Source organism: Podarcis bocagei, assembly GCF_964188305.1.
Source record: "Podarcis bocagei genome assembly, chromosome: 12".
Taxonomy (NCBI): Eukaryota; Metazoa; Chordata; class Lepidosauria; order Squamata; family Lacertidae; genus Podarcis; species Podarcis bocagei.
The window spans coordinates 364,419-379,742 of record NC_138137.1 but is presented as its reverse complement, the minus strand read 5'-3'; positions in this window follow the sequence as shown (position 1 = coordinate 379,742).

Genomic DNA, 15,324 nt, shown 5'->3' with positions numbered 1-15,324 from the left:
CGGCGGCACATACACAGCGCCACTACATACAGTGCATGTGGAGCGCTGCGCATGTGCCATACAGACTGCAGTGGGATCCTCCACTCGTGGCTGCAGCAGGGTGGGGCAAACTGCCCAGTGGCACATGCGCAGCACCGTTACGTACATTGCATGTGCGTGTACGTACGGCAGAGGGATCCTCCACTCATGGCTGCAGTGGCAGCGGAGGGATCCCACACTGGAGCCAGTGTGGTGTAGTGGTTAAGAGCGATGGACTCGTAATCTGGGGAACCGGGTTCGCATCTCCACTCCTCCACCTGCAGCTGCTGGGTGACCTTGGGCTAGTCACACTTCTTTGAAGTCTCTCAGCCCCACTCCCCTCACAGAGTGTTTGTTGTGGGGGATGAAGGGAAAGGAGAATGTTAGCCGCTTTGAGACTCCTTCGGGTAGTGATAAAGCGGGATATCAAATCCAAACTCTTCCTTCGCGTGGCGGGGTGAGCCCCCCATGGGGTGCAGCCTTGTCACCTCCCTCAGAGATGGCACCTGGAGTGGACTGCTCCCTAGCCCCCTTCCTCTGCCACTGGGCAGAGTAAGTGGTGATGTGAACATAGCCTAAAAGCCATCACACAGGTGCAGATGGGCACAAACGAAGGTGGCAGTTCAATGAATAGGAGTTCCAGGGCAAACCAAAAAGGTCTTTCACAGCAGGTGAAGACAACCCCGTCTCCTCTCTGATGTGAACACCTCTGTGCAAATGAGACTTGACATCACCTGCTGCATTTCAGACCACTAATTTGAACAGAAGATGAAGGGTTGTTTTAGTCCAGTTGTAATCAGCACCAGTTACAGTAACCATCGAACTACTGCATTTACTAGTTCAGTGCACAGTTTATTACAGTTGTCTTAATAGGAAGTCACCAGGCCACCAATATTCATGAAGGAAATAGGAGGGCTAACAAAACCACTTCTCTCTTGTTTCCACCTGTCTTGGAAGAGAAGAAGAAGGGCAGTTGTACCTGAAAGCAATTTTGTAAAGCCATAATCACATACACCCATTCCCCCCCCCCCCGAATGTGGACGGACTATTTGATCAGTGTTTTAATCATTGTCCCCAGGTAGCATTTGATCTTGTTGTGCTTTTCCATTTTCACAGCTCCAGACTCCTGGCTGAGATGCAAAATTCACTTTCAATAGAAGCAGCTGCTGCCACTGTGATACAATCAAATGCAAAAGATCAAGCAGACTCCTGGTCTGTTAATATTCTCATGACTAGGGACAGCCCAGTGCTCCCAGCTGGTACAGGGAAGGCTCCTTCATGATGTGCTTAATAGGCAGATCTGGGTAGTACCCAGTGATGTTTTTAGTTTAAAAAATTGGTTGCTGGCCCTCATGTATTGATAAAAATGCTGTTGGGAACTAGCAAAAATAGCTGCTATGGGCAGCGTGTCAGGAGAGAAGTTAGGATACCAGTGAGTACCATTTAAAAAAGCAGTGACAGTACCCAACCTAGTCAGGGCTCTGACTTGGCCTTGAGGTTTATAAAATTATGAATGCTGTAGTGCTCGCTCCAGCAGCACAGACACTAAAATTGGAACGCTACAGAGATGAAGAGTAGCAAAATCACACACACACATATATGCACACATATCCCCACTGCCTGCAAAAAAACCCTCCAATTTGTCTCTAAACATTAGGGAAAGCTTTTGGAAGAGTTGTCTGCAGTTTCAGTCCCTTCACAAAATCCAGCTAGCTCTGACAAGGGGCATGGAGCTGCCAGCACTCCCTGCCTTGATCGCCTATTGTCAGGGAACTGCCATCAGCTCAGAGGTGAGTGGAAGGGCAGTTGTGTTATAGGGAACCTCCGAAGATCTTGCGAAGCAGTTCCTCCTCTGGCGAGGAGGAGGGACCAGGAGATGCTAGGGAGAGCCTCAACACCGAGCCTGAGCAAAGCGGAGGGAAGTACCCCTTTGCCAGCGCCCACTCTCCACAGTAGGTTTCAGCGCAGAGAGGGGAGGAGAAGGATGGAGGTCACGCGACTATGCTGGGGGAGGTACAAGGACTGGCTACTCCCAGATTCTGCTAGCGACTGAGCCAGACATGAACTTGTGATGCTCTTCATTGTAAATAGTTTGCACTAAGAATAAAGCTTGGAAGCAACCACACCACCACCTGACACCTATCTTTTGACCTCCGGCATCTGACTGACCTGTTTTGAAAACAGGATTCTGCCAATTAGATTTTTATTGAATTTCACATTATTTAACAAATTAACATGAAATTTAATACAATTTTAAAAAGTGGTTCCACCCTTCCTTGCTGCATTATACTTTTATTTATTTCATTACAATTACAATTATAATCATTTTTCTCCCGCTGCTCATATTTTTATCCTGCCCGCAATGCCAAATATCTAAATCTTGTTTTCTCCTGCTCCAGAGGCTAGGACCCAAAGCAATGGCTTCAAGTTTTTTTTTTTTTTAAAAAAATGGAACGCTTCACGAATTTGCGTGTCATCCTTGCACAGGGGCCATGCTAATCTTCTCTGTATCGTTCCAATTTTAGTATATGTGCTGCCGAAGCAAGCACCATCAGGAAAAACTTTCTGACAGTAGGAGCTATTTGACAGCGGAATGGTATACCTTGGGAGGTTGTGGACTCTCCTTCCTTGGAGGTTTTTAAGCAGAAATTGGACGGCCATCAGACCTAGCAGGGCAGCAGTTGAAGAAGGAGCAAAAAAGGTTTTCTTGTGTGTGTGTGTTTCTTTGTGGCTGATTAGCTGTTCTCCCTGTGCAAAGGTCAGAGGGGGCAGGGTTTCTGTTGAGGCAGGGGATTAGCGGCGCGCGCAGTTTGATCAATCTTTTAGATTTAGGGGAGCTAGTCTCAAACGTTTGTTGGGGGATACCTAGGTGTTTTTCTTGTGGGGGGAGTTGTTTGTCCTGTCTTCACACTTTTTATGATGGAGGACCGCTGTAGCCACCCCCAACGACACGTTCTCAGGATGGAGGGGGAGGGAACAGCTGCAGTCGCCTGTGGTTCCTGCGCAATGTTTGCCATCTTGCCAAAGGTTGCAGGCAGCTTTACCTGCAGTAATTGCATGTTGATTGCCCTCTTAAAAGACAAAGTCCAGCAACTGGAGGAACGTGTAGCTACGCTCCAAAGAATTAGAGAGCTGGAGCTCTTCTTAGAAGCAACAGAGCACACCGTCTCCACCAAGGAGGAGACAGGGGACTCCACCAACACAGGAGCCAGATATATGGAGAAACGTGACTCAAAGAAGTAGGAGGCCCAGGGTTCGCTCTGATTGTTTAGAAATACACAATCGCTTTGAGGTCCTCTCCCCTAGCATGGAAGACGAAGAGCAGACTCCATTTGAGGATCTCTCCCTCATTACAGTCGATCAGGTATATGAAGACGAGCAGCAAAGTCAGTCCTCAGGGAATGTGCAGGCGACCTTGGAACGGACAGCTCACGGAAGAACCCCGACCAAACCTAAGAGGAGGCGTGTAGTGGTGATAGGGGATTCCCTACTGAGGGGAACAGAAGCAGTGATCTGTGGGCCTGACAAGATGTCTCGGGAAGTGTGCTGTCTCCCCGGGGCTAAGATCCAAGATGTAACTGAACGACTGCAAGGAATCATAAAACCCACTGAAAAATATCCCTTCCTCTTGGTTCATGTGGGAACCAATGACACTGCAAGCAATAGCCTCCAGAAGATCAAAAGAGACTACGAGGCTCTCGGCAGGAAATTGAAGCAACTAAATGCACAAATTGTCATCTCATCTGTCCTCCCAGTTGAACGACGTGGCCCAGGGAGAGAGGGAAAAATAGTGGAAGTGAACAGCTGGCTTCGCAAATGGTGTAAACAGGAACGGTTTGGATTTTTAGATCACGGACTGCAGTTTCTTGAAGATGGACTTCTGGCAAGCGATGGGCTGCACCTCACAACGGTTGGGAGAAATGTTTTTGCCAAAAATCTCAGAAACCTCATCAGGAGGGCTTTAAACTGACTAATGTGGGGGAGGGAGACAGTGCTCCTGAAGGTAGGAGTCTATCAATTGATGAAGATGATCATCGAAATGTCATAGACCAAATGGAGCAAACAGCACGCAGACCTAGTGGTGGGAGGAAAAAATCCTTAAATAAGAGACACGGGGGAATGATTAATGGACTTCAATGTCTGTACACTAATGCGCAAAGCATGGGAAATAAACAAGATGAGCTTGAGCTCTTGGTACAGCAAACTAAATATGACATAATAGGCATCACTGAAACCTGGTGGGAATGTAATAATGGGGGGATACAATCTATTTCGGAGAAACAGACCAGACAAGAAAGGAGGAGGAGTGGCGTTATATGTCAGGGATGTGTATACCTGTGAAGAGATCCAAGATTTAGAACCTCAAAGCCAAAGTGAGAGCATTTGGGTCAAAATTAAGGGAGAGAAGAATAACAGAGACGTCATTGTGGGAGTTTACTATAGATCCCCAAGCCAAACGGAGGACATAGATGATGCCTTCCTGGAACAGATGGCCAAGCATGCAAAAGGAAGGGAGATAGTAGTAATGGGGGACTTCAATTACCCGGATATTTGTTGGATGTCAAACTCAGCCAAGAGCATAAGGTCAAACAGATTCCTCACTGGCCTTGCAGATAACTTCATTGTCCAGAAAGTGGGAGAAGCAACAAGAGGAACAGCCATTTTACATCTGGTCCTAACCAATGTTGATGACCTGGTTAGTGGGGTAGAAGTGGAAGGATCATTAAGCGTGAGTGATCATGCTCTTCTGAAGTTTACTATACAGCGGAAAGGAGCAGCCAAGCATACTAGGACTCAATTTCTTGACTTTAAGAAAGCCGACTTCATAAAACTTAGGGAAGTGCTGGGTGAGATCCCTTGGACAGTAATACTAAAAGGAAAGGGAGTTCATGATGGCTAGGAGTTTGTTAAGAGGGAGATAGTCAAAGCACAACGTCAGGCAATACCAATGAGACGGAAACATGGAAGGTGCTTAAAGAAGCCAGGGTGGCTATCTAAAGAACTTTTAACTGAGTTAAGATTAAAAAAGGATGTGTACAAAAAATGGAAAAGGGGGGAAACCACCAAAGAGGAATTCAAACAAATAGCCAGCACGTGTAGACACAAAGTCAGAAAAGCTAAAGCACAGAATGAACTCAGGCTTGCCCGAGAGGTTAAAAGCAACAAAAAAGGCTTTTATGGGTATGTTCGTAGCAAAAGGAAGAACAAAGAAACAGTGGGGTCACTCAGAGGAGAAGATGGTGAAATGCAAACAGGGGACACAGAAAGGGCTGAACTCCTCAATGCCTTCTTTGCCTCAGTCTTCTCCGATAAAGAAAACAATGCCCGACCTGAAGAATTTGGAGCAAATGATTCAGCAAAGGAAACACAGCCCAGAATAACTAAGGAGATAGTACAAGAATACTTGGCTAGTTTAGATGTATTCAAGTCTCCAGGGCCAGATGAACTGCATCCAAGAGTATTAAAAGAACTGGCAGATGTGATCTCAGAACCACTGGCAGTCATCTTTGAGAATTCCTGGAGAACAGGCGAAGTCCCGGCAGACTGGAGGAGGGCAAATGTTGTCCCTATTTTCAAAAAGGGGAAAAGAGAGGACCCAAATAATTACCGCCCAGTGAGTCTGACATCAATACCAGGGAAGATTCTGGAGCAGATCATTAAGCAAACAGTCTGTGAGCACCTAGAAAGGAATGCTGTGATCACCAATAGTCAGCATGGATTTCTGAAAAATAAGTCATGTCAGACTAACCTGATCTCGTTTTTTGACAGAATTACAAGCCTGGTAGATGAAGGGAACGCAGTGGATGTAGCCTACCTTGATTTCAGCAAGGCATTTGACAAGGTGCCCCATGATATTCTTGTAAAGAAGCTGGTAAAATGCGGTCTTGACTATGCTACCACTCAGTGGATTTGTAACTGGCTGACTGACCGAACCCAAAGGGTGCTCATCAATGGTTCCTCTTCATCCTGGAGAAGAGTGACTAGTGGGGTGCCACAGGGTTCTGTCTTGGGCCCGGTCTTATTCAACATCTTTATCAACGACTTGGATAATGGACTCAAGGGCATCCTGATCAAATTTGCAGATGACACCAAACTGGGAGGGGTGGCTAACACCCCAGAGGACAGGATCACACTTCAAAACGACCTTGACAGATTAGAGAACTGGGCCAAAACAAACAAGATGAATTTTAACAGGGAGAAATGTAAAGTATTGCACTTGGGCAAAAAAAATGAGAGGCACAAATACAAGATGGGTGACACCTGGCTTGAGAGCAGTACATGTGAAAAGGATCTAGGAGTCTTGGTTGACCACAAACTTGACATGAGCCAACAGTGTGACGCGGCAGCTAAAAAAGCCAATTCAATTCTGGGCTGCATCAATAGGAGTATAGCATCTAGATCAAGGGAAGTAATAGTGCCACTGTATTCTGCTCTGGTCAGACCTCACCTGGAGTACTGTGTCCAGTTCTGGGCACCACAATTCAAGGAGGACACTGACAAACTGGAACGTGTCCAGAGGAAGGCAACCAAAATGGTCAAAGGCCTGGAAACGATGCCTTATGAGGAACGGCTAAGGGAGCTGGGCATGTTTAGCCTGGAGAAGAGGAGGTTAAGGGGTGATATGATAGCCATGTTCAAATATATAAAAGGATGTCACATAGAGGAGGGAGAAAGGTTGTTTTCTGCTGCTCCAGACAAGCGTACACGGAGCAATGGATCCAAACTACAAGAAAGAAGATTCCACCTAAACATTAGGAAGAACTTCCTGACAGTAAGAGCTGTTCGACAGTGGAATTTGCTGCCAAGGAGTGTGGTGGAGTGTCCTACTTTGGAGGTCTTTAAGCAGAGGCTTGACAACCATATGTCAGGAGTGCTCTGATGGTGTTTCCTGCTTGGCAGGGGGTTGGACTCGATGGCCCTTGTGGTCTCTTCCAACTCTATGATTCTATGATTCTATGATCTGTCAGGGATGCTTGAGCTGAGATTCCTGCACTGTAGGGGGTTGGAGCAGAGGTCCCTTGGGGCCAGGGAAGGGAATGTGGACAGGGGAGTGGGGACAAAATGAACTTTTTGAGTATCCAATTCATAGTTTTTAGATTACTGATTTTTAGATGCGGGGTACTGCTAACTTCAATAGGAAATTACCTGCTGTCACAACTATTGGCAGGAGGTTTACAAATAAAAGGCAATTTTCTTCACTGAGCCTTTAGAGTTTTCTCTTTGGCGTGTAATTCAAAGAAGTGTTTTCCAGGTCAGAGAGTTTCTAGCTCTTGCATGTGCATTGAGGGAAGTCACTGAGAGGTAAACAAGTTCACTTCAGCAAAGTTTTTCTAAAAAAAATAGAAATACTGCTTGCATATGTCTCTATGTTAAATGAGTTTGCATTAAAGAAATGCCCAAGCTAAACATGGATGCAAACCTGCCTACACACATCAGAAGCCAGTGTGATTTTTTATGCTTTACAACAGGGGTTCTCAGGGGCTCTATGAACCAGGCACAAAAATGAGACAAATTTATCTGCCTGTATATAATAAACTGCATGCAACATTTTGTGTGTGTTTATGTGCATTTTCCTGGGATGGGGACTTTTATCAGATTCTTATAGGGGTCCATGACCACTGCTGTGAAGTGTGGAATATGCTCTGGTTCATTCTGAAAGAACAGCTGAAAGTAGGCAGTACTCTTCTATGCCCCAACAAGGTTTTCATTTTATCTCTGCTGGTTATGGCAAGGAGCTGAATTTTTTTGGGTGGTGATATTTTTAACTAGAAATCAGCTAGTCCACCAAGGTGAGAACACTTTGGTGCTGCTAATGCGGCAGCTTGACTTCCCTCAAGACAGATGGATGCCAACAAAAAATAGCTAACCTGTGTTAAGTAATCCTAGTTATATTGCCTGCTTAAAAATACCGGCAACTCCCCATTTGTGTGTGATGGGATACATGTAAGCCTGCCCCATTCCAGCGCTTCCCTGTTCCACTGCCTTCCAGTGCCGAAAATGTCTCACATATCAGTAGTCGTGTGCAAATGGGGAGTTGCTTGTATAAGATTGATCTTCAAAGTGGGTGGAATTGAACTTACACAACAGCTTAACAATTTTATTTTAAAAAAAACCTGGAAAAGAGAAGTGATCCCAGCAGACTATAGGGATCTTAGCAAACCGTCTGTTAACAATATCCGAGGTGACCCTTACTGAATCCCAAAATGGTTTTCGGCCTTCTAGGGGGACAGTGGACATGATTTTCACCACTCGACAGCTTCAGGAAAAATGCAGGGAACAAAACCAACCCCTGTATATGGCGTTTATCAACCTGACTAAGGCTTTTGACACTGTAAATCGTAATGCCCTGTGGACTGTCCTTCTGAAAATTGGCTGCCCAGATAAATCTGTAAACATCATTCGGCTCCTCCATGATAATATGACAGCAACAATCGCAGATAACAATGGCTCACAAAGTAAACCATTCACAATGGGATCAGGTATTAAACAGGTTTGTGTTATTGCCCCAACTCTATTCATTACTTTCATTGCCATGATCCTACACTTTGTTGAAGGGAAACTCCCCACTAGGGTAGAAATCATATATCGAACAGATGGAAAGCTGAAGAGCAAAGACTGAAAGCAAAGACTGAGGTTACCATAATTTCTGTCATAGAGCTTCAGTATGCTGATGACAATGTAGTGTGCACACACTGACCTCCAAACCATCCTAAATATCTTCACAAAAGCTTACAAAAAGCTTGGCCTGTCACTCAACATCCAAAAAACCAAAGTGCTGCACAACAAGTACAAAATAACCCCTCTGCAGCGCCACAAATCCAACTCAATGGTGTAACGTTGGAAAATGTCAATCACTTTCCCTACCTAGTTAGGTATCCTTCCACAAGGGCCAACATTGATGCCGAAATCCACCACTGCCTGAGCTCTGTGAGTGCGGCTTTCTCCTGATTGAAGGGCAGAGTGTTTGAGGATCGGGACATTCGCAGGGAAACCAAAATGCTTGTTTACAAAGCTATTGTACTTACTGTATTCTTGTGAAACATGGACCACTTACAAATGCCATCTCCAACTTCTCGAAAGATTCCATCAACGGTGTCTCCGAAATATCTTACACATCAGTTGGGAAGAAACGCAACCTAATATCAGTGTACTGATGAAGCAAAGATCACCAGTGTTGAAGCAATGATTCTTCAACATCAACTTCGTTGGACTGGTCATGTTGTGCAGATGCCTGTTTATTGTCTTCAAAAGCAACTACTCTATTCCAAACAAAAATGGAAAGTGTAATGCTGGTGGTCAACAAAAGAGGTTTAAAGACTGCCTCAAGGCAAATCTTTTAAAATGTAGTATAAACACAGACAACTGGGAAACGCCTGCAGGCTCTCCAGTTGGAGAATAGCCTTTACCAAAGGTGTCAAGGACTTTGAAGACACTTGAACTCAGAACGCAAGGGAGAAATGTGCTAAGAGGAAGGCACACTTGGCAAATCCACACCATGATCAACTCCCGTCTGGGAACTAATGTCCCCACTGTGGAAGGACGTGTGGGTCCAGAATTGGCCTCCACAGTCACTTACAGACTCATTGTTAAAACAGTGTTTATGGAAGACAATCTTACTCAGCTACAAGTGATCAGCAAAGAAGAAAGGAGAATCTTGCAGTAGCAGGACAAGGTCCAGCTTGTCCACCATTCTTTGCAAGAATTCCAGCTGCCACTAAGACAAAGGAAGTAGAAGAAGAAGAGTTTGAGTCTCAAAGTGGCTAACATTCTCCTTTCCCTTCCTCCCCCACAACAAACACTCTGTGAGGTGAGTGAGACTGAGAGACTTCAGAGAAGTGTGACTAGCCCAAGGTCACCCAGCAGCTGCATGTGGAGGAGCGGGGAAGCGAACCCGGTTCACCAGATTACAAGTCCACCACTCTTAACCACTACACCACACTGGCTACACCACTACACACACAGTAACTTGGTGATCCAGTGGAAACTGGCCAGTGATCTACTTTCTGAATCCTGAATCCTGAATCCTGAATCCACACCAGGCTGTTGCAAAGGTTGTATAGAAGGGTCCATTCTATCAGCCCTGTCAAGAAACCAAATGTCTTTTGCTTCCTCCTCTCTGTGAACAATCAAACTGGTCATTTAAATTGTTTGGACTGGATATTGCTTTGCTTCTTTCTGTGGAATTTAGCTAGTACAGTGGTGCCTCGCAAGACGAAAAGAATCCGTTCTGTGATTCTCTTCGTCTAGTGGTTTTTTCGTCTTGCGAAGCAAGCCCATTGACGGATTAGTGGATTAGCGCTATTAGCGGCTTTTAGCGGCTTTTAGCGGCTTATCGGCTTATCGGATCAGCTGATAAGCGGCTTAGTGGCTTAGAAAAAGGGGGGAAGGGAAAAAACCCCGCAGGAACTTGCAAGACATTTTCGTCTTGCGAAGCAAGCCCATAGGAGATTCGTTTTGCGAAGCACCTCCAAAACGGAAAACTCTTTCGTCTAGCGAGTTTTCCGTCTTGCGAGGCATTCGTCTTGCGGGGCACCACTGTAATATGCAATGTACAAAATGTGTGTAATAGTCTTAGCCTGTACACTATAATGTTTGTCTTTTTTAAATGGGCCTAGCTGCTCATAATACCTGGTGGAGTTTGGAGAATCACTTTGTTGCATACTGTTCTGTATATCTGCCTAACTTCAAAAGGTTTAAAATTCTTCTGCATTATAAAAATGAACTCAGCAGCTTTATAAATGATTTTGCTCATATATAAATTTTCTAAAGATAATGTGTTTTTAGCATCTCAGCAGTAACTGAAAATGGATATTACTGTATTTTTCCCTCTATAACACGCAGATTTTTTCTCCTAAAAAGTAAGGGGAAATGTCTGTGCGTGTTATTGAGCGAATGTGTGGTCCCAGGAGCCGACTGTCCCGAGTGCAGGGGCAAAAATCAGGCAAAAATCATATCGCGCCGAGGGACACCTGAAAAGAGGAAGCTGCTGCTTTCCTGCATTCTGCCTCAGGGTCTTACTGCCCACCCTGTTCTGTTTTAGTTGCTGTTTGCTCAAACGGAACAAAGAGCAGGGAAATCCCCTCCCCTCCCCTCCTGGCAAGCAGAGGGGAAAGGAAAGGACCGCGTCCTTCCTTCTAATTCCTCTCCATGCTCTGGTGCTGCTGCCGCTGCTGCGTCCAGGGAAGCATTCCAGGCAGCCGGAAAACATGCAGGTGGGGGGGGAGAGAGAGGTGGGGCTGGCTTGGGTGGGTGGGGACTTTCGCCTTCCTTTCCTCCCTCCCGTTAAACCCCTCTCCTGCATTCTTAGCCAGCTGCTTCTCCGCACACCCCTCTTGTGCTCCTTGTCCCTTCTATGTTTTTCCTTCCCTCCCCACTTAAAACGTGGTTACAAAGCATGGATCCACATGGATCCTTAGGATCTTTGCATTGGGTCACCCCAAATTCACCATCAGATCACATAGCATGTCCATGGCTACAGCCTGCACCAAAAAAATCACACACCCACTGTTGCCTGGGGCTGCAATGGTACAAAAAGGTGGTTACAAAGCATGGATCCACATGGATCCTCAGGATCTTTGCATTGGGTCATCCCAAATTCACCATCAGATCACATAGCATGTCCATGGCTAGAGCCTGCACCAAAAAAATCACGCACCCACTGTTGCCTGGGGCTGCAATGGTGCAAAAACGTGGTTACAAAGCACGGATCCACATAGATCCTCAGGATCTTTGCATTGGGCTACCCCAAACTCACTGTCAAATCACATGTCTGTGGCCACAGCATGAAGCACAAAAATGATACATCCACTGTTTCATTCAGATTTTTTTTTCTTGTTTTCCTCCTCTAAAAACTATGTGCGTGTTATGGTCAGGTGCGTGTTATCGAGCGAAAAATACGGTACATCACAGCCCGGTCTCGTGAGGTAAATCTTTTAAAAAATAATAAAGCAACCCTGAAAATAAAAAAGAGTCATTCTCAGTTCTTTTCTGTTGCCCTATATTACCTTTGCAACACTGAACTGGGACAATACAGTAACTGCTACTATTCTTCAGCTGGTGTTGCATTCAGTGCTGTACCAAAAATATCTCTGGTTGTTTGTTTGTTACTATTCTCCATGAGAAAAGTAATTGCATTCAAAAACCATCAAAGTGGAGATAAATGTCAGGTGACATTCTCATGGGTGGTGCGCAGTATTTTTGTTGTGCCTACTTTACTTTTGAGCTGAGTTTGGGCGTTTTTTGTTTGTTTGTTTTTTGTTTAAGTGTCCTTCCTTTTATTATTCGAATCATTTTGCCAGCTGTCTGTACTCTGCAGCCAGGGCCAGCCTGCCTGTGAGGCAAGGTGAGGTGACCAGCTCAGGTGGCAGGGGCCATGGGGGCAGCAAATCCTGATATCAATCTGCCTTTCCCCTTTATTCTGATGTTATTCTTCCCTCACCCCTTCTTCTCTGGTGTGGTGGGGGGCACCATTATGTGGTTCACCTCAGGTGCCAAAATGGCTTGGGCCAGCTCCATCTACAGCCTTCCCATCTGCCGGCCTTTCAGATGAAGTCCATGGGAAGACATCGTGAGGCAACCCCTCCCATGAGGCTTTTCCGGTTCAGGAAGTGTTTGCAGCCAAGAAGACTGAGAAGTGCTGCAGCCACCTCACAAGGATAAGATAAAATACAAACATAGGCTTAAGACACTGTCACACAGAAAACAGATCTCATATGCCATCCCCTTCTCTCTCCACCTGTGCTTTGCTGGTCAACCTCTCTTCCTCAAGGTTCCTCAAGCTTCTCTGCTCCTAAACTGATCTGGGTGCTTTAGTTCATTTCCACCATCTCTGTGGACTGCCTATGAGAAAAATTAGAAGGCAGCTAGGGGCCTGGTTCTGGTCTGTGTGCCATCGGTTCTCTACTAGTCTGAAAACATGAAAGTTAGGTACCTGGCCACGACCTGTAGGGTGGACGTAGACAATGCAGTGGGAATGCTGAGCAAAATGGTAAGTGGAGGTTTTTAAGCAGAGGTTGGGTGGCCATCTGTCATGGATGCTTTAGCTGAGATTCCTGCATTGCAGGGGTTGGACTGGATTCTATGAAATGCTCTCACTGAGCATGTGAAAAGGATGGTTCACTATCTTCATGGTACCATGAACTGTAAAACTAAGGTTGCCAAGCTGACAGAAATCCTGAAGGAGCGGAAATATTGCTGGTGGAAAGTGCCAACCAAAAGCCTACAATTGTGGAATATAAAGAAAACAAGCGAATTGTGGATTACAAAAAAACTGAAATTGAGTATGAGTTAGGGAGTGATCCCTTTATGGGAGGATCGGAAGAATCACGGATGGCAAATTGGTTCATGATGAAAGGGGAAGCCTTTGGGACATTTGGAACATTGGGACTTAAAAGAAGCAAGAACTATGATTTTGGAATATGGAGGACTGGTTGGAAGAAATCTGGATCCTATTGGGAAAGAGCTCCTTCGAGACCCGAGGACCAACACAAAGGACTACCAACAAAATCGACGGAGAGGGACTGATGGGGACTTGAAGGCCTCGGATGTGAGAAATCCAGGCTAAAAACTGATATTGTGGACATTTTGGGGGGGGATCGAAACCGGGAAAGAGGGGGGGGGTGAGAGCATTTGAATCCAAAAGGAGGAGAACTTTTATGATATTTAATTTTAGTGTGTTTAGCAATTGATATTTAAAACTGGGAAATTTGTGAAAGGGAACTTGGGCCGACCTTAGAAAAGGATGTTAAGATTATAATTGATGTATAAGTTAAAATTGGTTAATTAAGAAGAACTAAGTAAAAAAAAAGATTACAATAATATTTTGAAGATGAAAGTAAGAACTTGCTGGGCCTACTATTGGAATTAGGATGTATGAAGGGGTGGCGCAGGGAAGTCAGAGAACGTGGTTAAGAAAGTAAGGATTTGAAACTATGCATGTTTGTCTTTGTCTTTGTGTGTTTGTGATGTCAATGTAAAATGTGAAAACACAATAAAAAAATTATTTTTTTAAAAAAAAGAATGGAAGATTTGAGACTGGGCGATAGTTGGCCATCGTGGCTGCATCTAAAGTTGGTTTTTTAAGAAGCGGTTTAATAACCGCCTCTTTCAGCGGGTCTGGGAAGGCTCCCTCACAGAGGGAAGCATTCACCACCCGCAGAGCCCATCGCCCAGCCCTTCCCGGCTCACTTTTATGAGCCAGGATGGGCAATGGTCAAGGAGACAGATGGTTGGTTTCACTCGTCCAAGCAGCCTCTCCACAATTCTCAGAAGTAACAGATTGGAATTCATCCCATGCAACTTGACTAGACAGGACTCTAGCACTCTCCCGCCCTGGCCCTGCTCCCATGGTGGAGTCTACCTCTTTCTGAATCTGAGTTACTTTATCTGCAAAAAAACTTTGCAAAATCATTGCAGAAGATTTTGGGGTCCTTACCAGGCCCCAATGGTAAAGGTGGTTCTGTAAAATTGTGAACCACCAGAAAGAGTCTCCTGCTACTGTTTTCGGCATATGCTGTAGAGGCGGTGAAAAAGGTCCTCTTCCCTGTCACTGTTGCCACTTGGTAGGCTCGGTTCGGATTGAGTTTCTTTTATTTAACTTTTACTTAGTGTCAGATCACCCACATCCATAGAGGTGAACACCAGGTCTAAGGCATGTCCACAACTATGAGTTGGACCAAACTTATTCAAGGACAGCCCCATGGAGGCCATGCTTTCCACAAAGTCCTGAGTGGCCCCTTGTAATGTCATGTCAGCATGGATGTTAAAATCCCCATGGACAACCAAACGAGGTGTCCAGGGGCGCCGACTTATAAAAAATATTGGGGGAGCCCGCGAAAGCTCATGAATAATAAATAAGCTCATGAATATGCAGATAAAGTGGTGCCGCCTCCTCGTGAGCAAATAGGGGAGAGCGTGCTGCGCCTATTAATCAGCTCCGAAGGAAATTGGGTGGAGCTTTTGCTCGGGAGGGAGGGCAGGAGGCATGCAGCCCGACCCTGTGCATTTTGGGCTGGGGGAGGGGCGGCGGTGGCGCTCTGCTGGAGGGGCGCCCGAGATTATTGGGGGCGGAGCCCCCCCAAACAAATTTTTGAGGGGGCTCGGGCCCCCTCAGGCCCCATGGAGTCGGTGCCTATGGAGGTGTCTCCAGGAGAACATCCATCACGACCTGAAGCAGCTTGGACAGGGAATCCTTGATGCAGCAGGGAAGTCAGTACACCAAAAGGAGTCCTATACTGGCCCTATTGCCCAACTTCAAGAACATGCACTCAGAAAACTGGGTCTTCCCAATAGGATTCCTGGTGTAAG